The following is an 8,660-nucleotide window of genomic DNA, read 5'->3' on the forward strand; positions in this document are numbered from 1 at the left end:
TTGGAATTGTCATCTCCCTCCTGCAGGGTGACCCCCAGTCCTGGGCTTTCACCCTACCACAGTCGAGTCCTATCATGCAATCACCGGAAGCTTTCTTCAACGCGTTAGGTCTTCTCTACGATGATCCAGATCGAGTTGCCTCCGCTGAGACTCATCTACGGGCCTTAAAGCAAGGCCAGCATCTGGCAGAAGAATACTGCGCTGAATTCCACAGATGGTTGCCTGACAGTGAATGGAATGACTCAGCATTACGCTGCCAGTTTCGCCTAGGACTGTCAGAGCAGATAAAGGATTCACTTGTGCAGTATCCTTTCCCCTCCTCGTTGGAAAGTCTTATGCAGCTCGCTATTAAAATTGACAGGAGAATCAAGGAGCGGAGGAAAGAGAAAGAGTCATCTTCTTTTTCGTCTGCATTTATTCCAGCTTCCAAGGATGTTGAGAAGCCTCCTGAGGAAAGAGACAAGAGACGGTCACCAGGCCTATGTCTTTATTGTGGTAGTAAAGGCCACATCTCCTGCTCTTGTCTATACAAACCTGAAAAGGAGCATGTCTGGGAAAGGTCCACTTAGGCTTCCAAATTGTTTCCCAAAAGAATGCTGTCCTGATTCCCGCACAAGTCACTTTCAGTGCCAGTTCTGTGGCCCTGACGGCCTTCATTGATAGTGGAGCTGCAGGCAACTTCCTTGACATCGGCTTTGCCCGTTCTGCTGGGATTCCTATGGTGAAGCTTCATTCTGCAGTTACAGTTTGTGGTCTAGATGGGAGTCCTTTGCGTGGAGGCAAAATTGTTTGGGAGACTCCATCACTATACCTGAACATAGGAGCTCTCCATTCCGAGGCCATAACCCTCTTCCTTATCGACTGTCCGTCAGTCCCGCTGATCGTGGGCCATCTGTGGCTTTCCCGTCATAATCCTGTCGTGGATTGGGCAAAAGGAGAAATTGTCCAGTGGAGCTATTATTGTACACAGTCTTGCTTGACTCTGCCTCTGCGTGTGATCCAGTCTATTCCGGAGCAACTTCCCTCACAATTGTAACAGATACTGGATTCTACTACTACTAATCTTGATTAGCGCTGGCTTACCTGAGGTGCAGAGTCTAACGATCTCCCCGGTGTTCACCAAGAACCGCTGCAAGGCGGGGTGGGCTTCGCTGCCAGGAGTCGCAGGTCACGGTCCTCAGGTTCGCCCCAAGTTGTAGTGCAGCGGAAGATGCGGAGTCAGACAACCCGGTTCGGTGCACGGGAATAGAGTCAGGCAGAATCAGGAGGCAACTCGGAGTCAAACAAGCCGGGGCCGGTACACGGGTCACAAGAACAGAGGGATGGTCAGCAAGCTGGGTCGGTACACAGGGGTTGGAGAGCCAGGATAGTCTAACAGGCAGAGATCAGCACACAGGAAGACACAGGAGACTGGAAGACTCAGCAATCCACGAAGCACAGGAGCCAGGAACAGGTGAGTGAACTTGTTGCTCTGACAAGGCTGCAGTGTCCAGGTGAGCTTAATATAGTCTGTGGATAGTAAAAGCCGCCTCCCAGCCACGATCATGTGACCACCCAACCCAGGAAGTGCTGCTGTACACAGAGACAGGAAATCAGCAGCAGAAAGCAAGTAAGTTTGTGACAACAATATCATGAGTACTGGGATGTGTTCTCCCAAAAGGCTGCTGATAGTGGATAAATCTGGCCGATTTATAATTCTGGTTGGACTTCTAGAGGATATGCTCCCAACTCCTGTCAAATTCCTTTACTTAAGTCACTATACGAGGAGATACAGAAAGTACGTTAAGGCCACCTGGTCCTGATGGGAGATTTCAATTTGACCTTAGATCCCAAAATAGACAAGTCTAGGTCATTAAAATCGGGGGGTCCTGATCCAACCCTAGGTCCTTCGACAGCCTTTCGTAAATTACTAGCGGAATATGATCTTTATGATGTTTGGCGGGTTCAATTTTCAAATGTACGGGACTATACTTACCATCCTAGTGTACACAACACATACTCTAGAATAGACATGGTTCTGACGGACAAATGGACACTACAACATACTAATACAGTTAATATTCTTCCTATCACATGGTCAGACCATGCCCCAATAGAGTGGACCTGGAATTTAAATTTCACTAAAATCCCCCCGAGACCGTGGCGGATGCCGGCCTATTTACTTACTTCCTTTAAGGCCAAGCTCGGTTTATCAGAAGCACTGACACAATATATCCAGGTGAATAATCCGGAGGATACTTCCCTTTCCACTCACTGGTGTGCTTTGAAAGCAGTTTTACGTGTTTCAGCTATTCAGATTGGTGCACGATTGAAAAAGCAATACCTTTTTCGTCAACGTACGCTTGAATCCACTCTATTCACTCTAGAATCACAAAACCAGACCTGTCCTTCTAAAACCCTCCAAAAATAAATAAACAACGTTAGGAAACAGCTTAATACACTTTTTATAACCCGCATGAAATCAGCTCTTGCTAAACTACGTCAGAAATTTTATTCCACGGGCAATAGAGCCAGTCGGCTTTTGGCCCGCAAACTTAGAGGTAAGCAAGCTAGAAATCGAATAAAAACTCTGAACGACTCTAGGGGTAATAAGATCCACAATCCCGCTGATATAGCAAATCAATTCGCTAAATATTATGCTAGCTTATACAACCTCCAGGATGACAAAGACACGGTACAGCCGTCAGAACTGTCTATATCTACCTTTCTCCAACACCTTAATCTCCCCTCGTTAGATCGCGATAGCCTGAAGCAGATTAATCTCCCTTGGTCTCAACGTGAGATCGAGGAGGTCATTAAGCGGCTCCCTAGAGACAAGGCCCCTGGTCCGGATGGCTTCGTAAATGCCTTTTATACCACATTTCGGTAGCAGTTGGCCCCGCTCCTTACCAATCTTTATAATAACGTTTTGATGGGGGGTAGCTTCCCAGCTGAGATGTTAGAAGCGCAAATAATAATGATCCCCAAACCTGGTAAGGATCACTCCGAATGTAAGAACTATAGACCTATAGCACTGCTTAATACCGACCTAAAAATTTATGCTAGGTTGATAGCCGATCGTCTGAATTACCACAGTTGATCCACCCGGTCCAGGTGGGCTTCATATTGGGTCGCCAGGCATCAGATAACACACGGCGCATTTTAGATGTGATAGACCTTTTGTTTGAGACCGGAGAGGAGATCGTTATGCTTTCTCTGGATGCAGAGAAAGCATTTGATAGGCTCCATTGGCTCTATATGAAAGAGGTTTTACTTAAATTTGGTATTCAGGGCAACATCTTACATGCTATATTAGCTCTATATCAGGGCCCTTCTGCAAGAATATTCAGTAATGGTTTTCTATCCGCTCCTTTCTCCATTACTTATGGAACAAGGCAGGGGTGTCCCCTTTCCCCTCTGATGTTTGTCATGGCTATAGAGCCTTTAGTGTATACAATTAGACAGGCTTCCCATTTTCCAGGCATTACTTTTCACTCCTATACACACAAACTATGTTTATTTGCGGATGATGTATTTCTATTTGTTACCAGTCCGGAGTCCTCATTGCCAGCCTTGAAACGCATCCTAGATGACTATAGTTCGGCCTCGCTATATAAATTAAATATCACTAAATCTGAGGCCTTACCTATTAATACACCGCAATCCTCACTATCGTTTTTGCAAAATAAATTTCCGTTTGTCTGGGTAAAAGATTCTTTACCGTATCTGGGTATACATATTACCCCTACCTTGTCCACTGTATTTGAAACTAATTTTGCTCCAATCTTTTTGCAGCTTTCTTCCCTAACTAAGAATTGGCTTAACTTTGAGGTCTCTTGACTGGGTCGCATAGCTGTTTTTAAAATTATGTTACTACCTAAACTGATGTATATTTTTCACACTATTCCCTATACTGTACCTAAAAGATTGATGGCCCGATTTCATACACTAATGATGTCATATGTGTGGTAGCAGAAACGCCGCCTTCTCTCCCATAAACATATGGCCCTATCTAAACAACGTGGGGGACTGATGCTTCCCAACTTAACTCACTACCAAGAGGCTTGCATATTGAGCCACCTGCGGGATTGGGTACTCCCTCCTACCTCTAAGCCATGGGTGGATTTGGAGAGAGCCTTGTGCCCTAGCTACCCGCTGTTGGATCTTCTCTGGACACCCAGGCCGGCTCGCCCATCTGTTGTATACAGGTTACGGTCCATCTCGGATGCCATGCAGGTGTGGGATAGAATCATTGTGCTGCATGCCAATTTTGCACTCCCATCTCATAATCTCTCTCTCCAGGCAGTGGGTCAACTCATCTCAGTTCTAAACCTTGCTGTTTGGAAAGACAGAGGGATTTCTTCAGAATCAGATTTGTTTGCCCAAGGCCCTTTTCTTTCCTTTTCTCAGCTCCAAGATCGCTACAGCTTGCCATCCTCAGAAACATATAGATACTTGCAAATCAGATATTGGGTCAGAACTGTCTCTAGGACCCACTACTCTCTCATTTCGCTCCCATCGTCTGTCATAAACAGACTGACAAAGGGTAGTAGTAGAGGTGGAATAACGTTTTGGTATCACTACATGTACTCTCTGATTCCCCCAACTAAAACTCCTGCACAAACCCAGTGGGAAAAGGATGTGAATTTAAGGCTCACTGAGCAACAATGGGAAATAATTTATGTAACTTCCTACCGTATGTCCAAATGCATTAACCATACAGAGATGCAGGTCAAACTTCTCAACCGGCTGTACCTTACCCCGGAGCGGTTACACAGTTTCTGGCCAAGTCAATCAAAATTTTGCTGGCGCCAATGTACCCAAATAGCCGATATTTTCCATGTTTTCTGGGCTTGCCCAGTGATTCAGCTGCTGTGGGGCGAGGTATTTGCTCTGATCTCAACTGTCTTAAAGACTGCTGTTGCCCTAGACCCAGCCCTTGCTTTTCTCCATGTCTACCCGACTTTCATTCCGAAGCACGATCGCTACCTCTTGGGCCTATTGATAGCTGCTAGAGCAGCAATAGCACAAAACTGGACGTCTCAGGCCCACCCCCCACCACTACCCGAATCATCTCTAAGATACAATATAGTTTTGTGATGGAAACAACAGATACGCCCTATTCCTCATCTGCATCAGCTCCCATCATGAGATGGTTTAGGTGGCATGAATACATCACAGATGGCCCTGGGGCTCCTCAAGATACTCCCCACTTCCCAGCAGCTCACTCTCCAGCGGCCCTCATAGAATCCCCCCAGCCTGTCGAGCAGCTCCAACCCCCTGATACCCCTTCCATGGTAGAAACATCTTCGGTAGGTCAAAATGAAGGTTGATATGTTTTGCTGTATCATTTTTTTTCTTTTTCTTTTATCAGTAAATGTTAAATGTACATTGTTTATATAGTGTGCCCTATTTTAATCGAGTGATTCCTTTGCCCCTGCGCGGGGACCCCCTATGTGTTTTCCTTTGTTTGTATTTTCCTTTTCCCCCCTTTTTTTTTTTCTGTACCCCATATATCTTTGAAAATGTTCAATAAAAATATTGATGCCAAAAGGCTGCTGACACTTTACCACCTCATTGAGACTTTGACTGTGCTATCGAGCTTATTCCTGGTTCCAAATTACCCAAGGGACGCTTGTACTCTCTCTCTGGTCCAGAGACCAAATCCATGCAGGAATACATTGACGAGAATTTGGAGAAAGGCTTTATCAGGCCATCTATATCTCCAGTGGGTGCTGGATGCTTTTTTGTTTCCAAAAAAGACAGAGGACTAAGACCCTGTATTGACTACAGAGGATTAAATCTTATCACAGTCAAGAACACCTAGCCCCTTCCTCTCATGTCCGTATTATTCAATCAATTAAGAGGTGCTACAGTTTTCACCAAAATCGATCTTCGCGGTGCATATAACCTCATCCGTATCAGAGAAGGAGATAATTGGAAGAGGGCATTCAATACGCATTCTGGCCACTACGAGTATCTGGTCATGCCGTTTGGTCTTAGCAATGCGTCTGCGGTGTTTCAAGATCTGATTAATGAAGTACTAAGGGAGTTCCTTGATTGTTTCGTGGTTGTCTATTTAGACGACATTCTCATCTATTCAAAGTCATTAATTATACATCTGGGTCACGTCAAACAGGTCCTACAGAAATTGCGAGAACACCACCTTTACGCCAAATTAGAAAAGTGCGAGTTTGAGGTGCACAAGGTATCCTTCCTAGGTTACGTAATTTCTTCGGAAGGGTTCTCCAAGGATTCAACCAAGGTCCAAGCTATCCTGGATTGGGTGCAACCAAATAACCTCAAAGCGGTTGTCACTCACCGGACCGTGAGTGCCTCTTCCCGGACATTTAGGAACCGTGGCCGTCCACCATCCTGAGGGTCTGCGCATGCGCAGCCCTTTTCTATACTTCAGTGTATACCCCTTTAACTTAATTGGCAGATCAGGCAACCTCCCTATTTAAAGCACCTGAGTTCCATACCTCGTGGCCTGATCTTGGAGTCTCATTCCTCATGAGTCTCTGAAGGTGTTCCTGTATTACTTGTGTATTCAGTGCTGCTGATTCCTGTGGTTTCCAAACCACTTCTACTACTGTGGTTCCATACCACTTCTACCATCAACTGTGTCATCATGACTGTTTGCTGATTCCTATCCGCTGCCTCCGTGCACTACAGTCTTCTACACCACTTCAACGTTATTTTATATCTATGTGACTGTTTACTCATTGCTATCCGCTGCCTCCGTGCACTCCAGCCTTTACCTCACTCACCTGCTTCTCATCAAGTCTGTTTGCTGATTTCTATCCGCTGCCTCCGTGCACTACAGTCTCCTGCTTGCAACTCGCCTGTGTTCAACATCGTGACTGCCAGCTGACTACTATCCGCTGCCTCTGTGCACTACAGTCTCCTGCTTGCAACTCGCCTGTGTTCAACATCGTGACTGCCAGCTGATTACTATCCGCTGCCTCCGTGCACTACACTCTCATCTCATCTTTGCTGTGTCTTCCTCGAGACTGCCGCTTTTCATTACCATCTGCTACACTTCGTGATCTACAGCTCCTGCCCTGCGCTGCACTCCTGTTTCCCATCGCTGTTGGTTCCTGTGGTTGCTACTGGTTACCTCCGTGTGCCGCTGAGTCCTGCCGCTGTGGTCAGCGCTATCGTCCATCTCCTGCTGATCCACTCTCCACGCCTTCACCTGTTCCACTGGTCTCTACCCTCCTGTCAGCATTGGATTTGTATCTCTTCTACTACCCTCTGCTGGATCATCCCCATTCTCCTGGGTTTCCTATGAGTCCAGTTCCACGTGTTGCTGACTCCTGTGGATTCGTGTCCCTGTCGGTCTACTCACCTGTGCGCTGCACCTGTTAGACCGCTGCTTCTCCTATCCAGGGACTTCCTATCCAGTCGGCCTCCAGCCGCTCAGGTACCGCTGCAATTCCATCTGACTGCTACTGCTGAACCACGGTATGCATACTTCTCATTGACTGTGCTGTGTATTGCATATCTTGCTGGACTGTGTTTGGTTCTCTCTGGAGTCTGCTATCCGCTGAGTCTATTGCCATCATTGACTGTGTTATCATTGTGCTGGACTACTTCAAGAGACTTTCTAGATTGCAGACCTGATCAGTCACTTACATATATATATACCTATATTGTGCATATTACTGTGGATCGTGTATAAGGTGCCAGTGTATATCCTGTGTTGCAGTCTTCCCCCGTGCACCTCCTCACATATATATGCAGTGGTACAACTTGCTGATGTCAGACCACTGATCCCTGTTTCCGGTATCACCTGTTCCATTATCCTCTCACATAGCAGTGGTACAACTTGCTACCGCAGACCACTGACTTCCTGGATACCTCCACTTGGATTCCATTCCTTCACTCAGACAGCGGTACAACTTGCTACCCACAGACCGCTGACTCTCATCACCTCCTTGTTTCTGTTGGACATTCCTCCTCACTATAGCAGTGGTACAACTTGCTATCGCAGACCACTGACTACCTTCACGTGTCCTTGTCCATACAGTTCCTTGTGTATCATTACCTCATTATTACCAGTGTTGCTAGTCATAGACTTTCCTGAGCATCCCATCGGTCATCATTTCATGTTCCGTGATCACCCAGCTACCAGAGTACCCTATTACCATCTACATTGCCCTGGTAAGCCTACCATCTGGTGATCCCTGGGTAAAGACTCCTAGTGCCCGTGACAGTAAGATCAGGCCATGACAGACCCAGATGTGGAACCTACCGCCAAAGAGATGCTGCAACATCTGGTTAGCCGTGTGGAGCAACAGGATGCCCGCCAACAGCTGTTACTTCAGTGTTATCAGTCATTAATCTCCCAAGGAACATCTGGACAGACTGTGACAGCTACTACTGAAGCTCCTGTGCTTTCCTCCGTTTCCCCATTGCCATCCCAGGTGTCTATAGCTTCCACGCTTCACCTGCCTACTCCGTCAAAGTACGATGGAGACCCCAAAACTTGTAGGGGTTTCCTTAACCAATGTTCAGTCCATTTTGAGCTCCAACCTCAAAATTTTTCTACCCATCGTTCCAGAGTGGCCTATCTTATCTCTTTGTTTTCAGGACAAGCCCTGGCTTGGGCCTCCCCTCTGTGGGAGAGGAACGATCCAATATTACAAGATAGTGCCAAATTCATTTCTACATTCCGA

This window comes from Mixophyes fleayi, chromosome 2 (assembly GCF_038048845.1).
Source record: "Mixophyes fleayi isolate aMixFle1 chromosome 2, aMixFle1.hap1, whole genome shotgun sequence".
NCBI lineage: Eukaryota > Metazoa > Chordata > Amphibia > Anura > Limnodynastidae > Mixophyes > Mixophyes fleayi.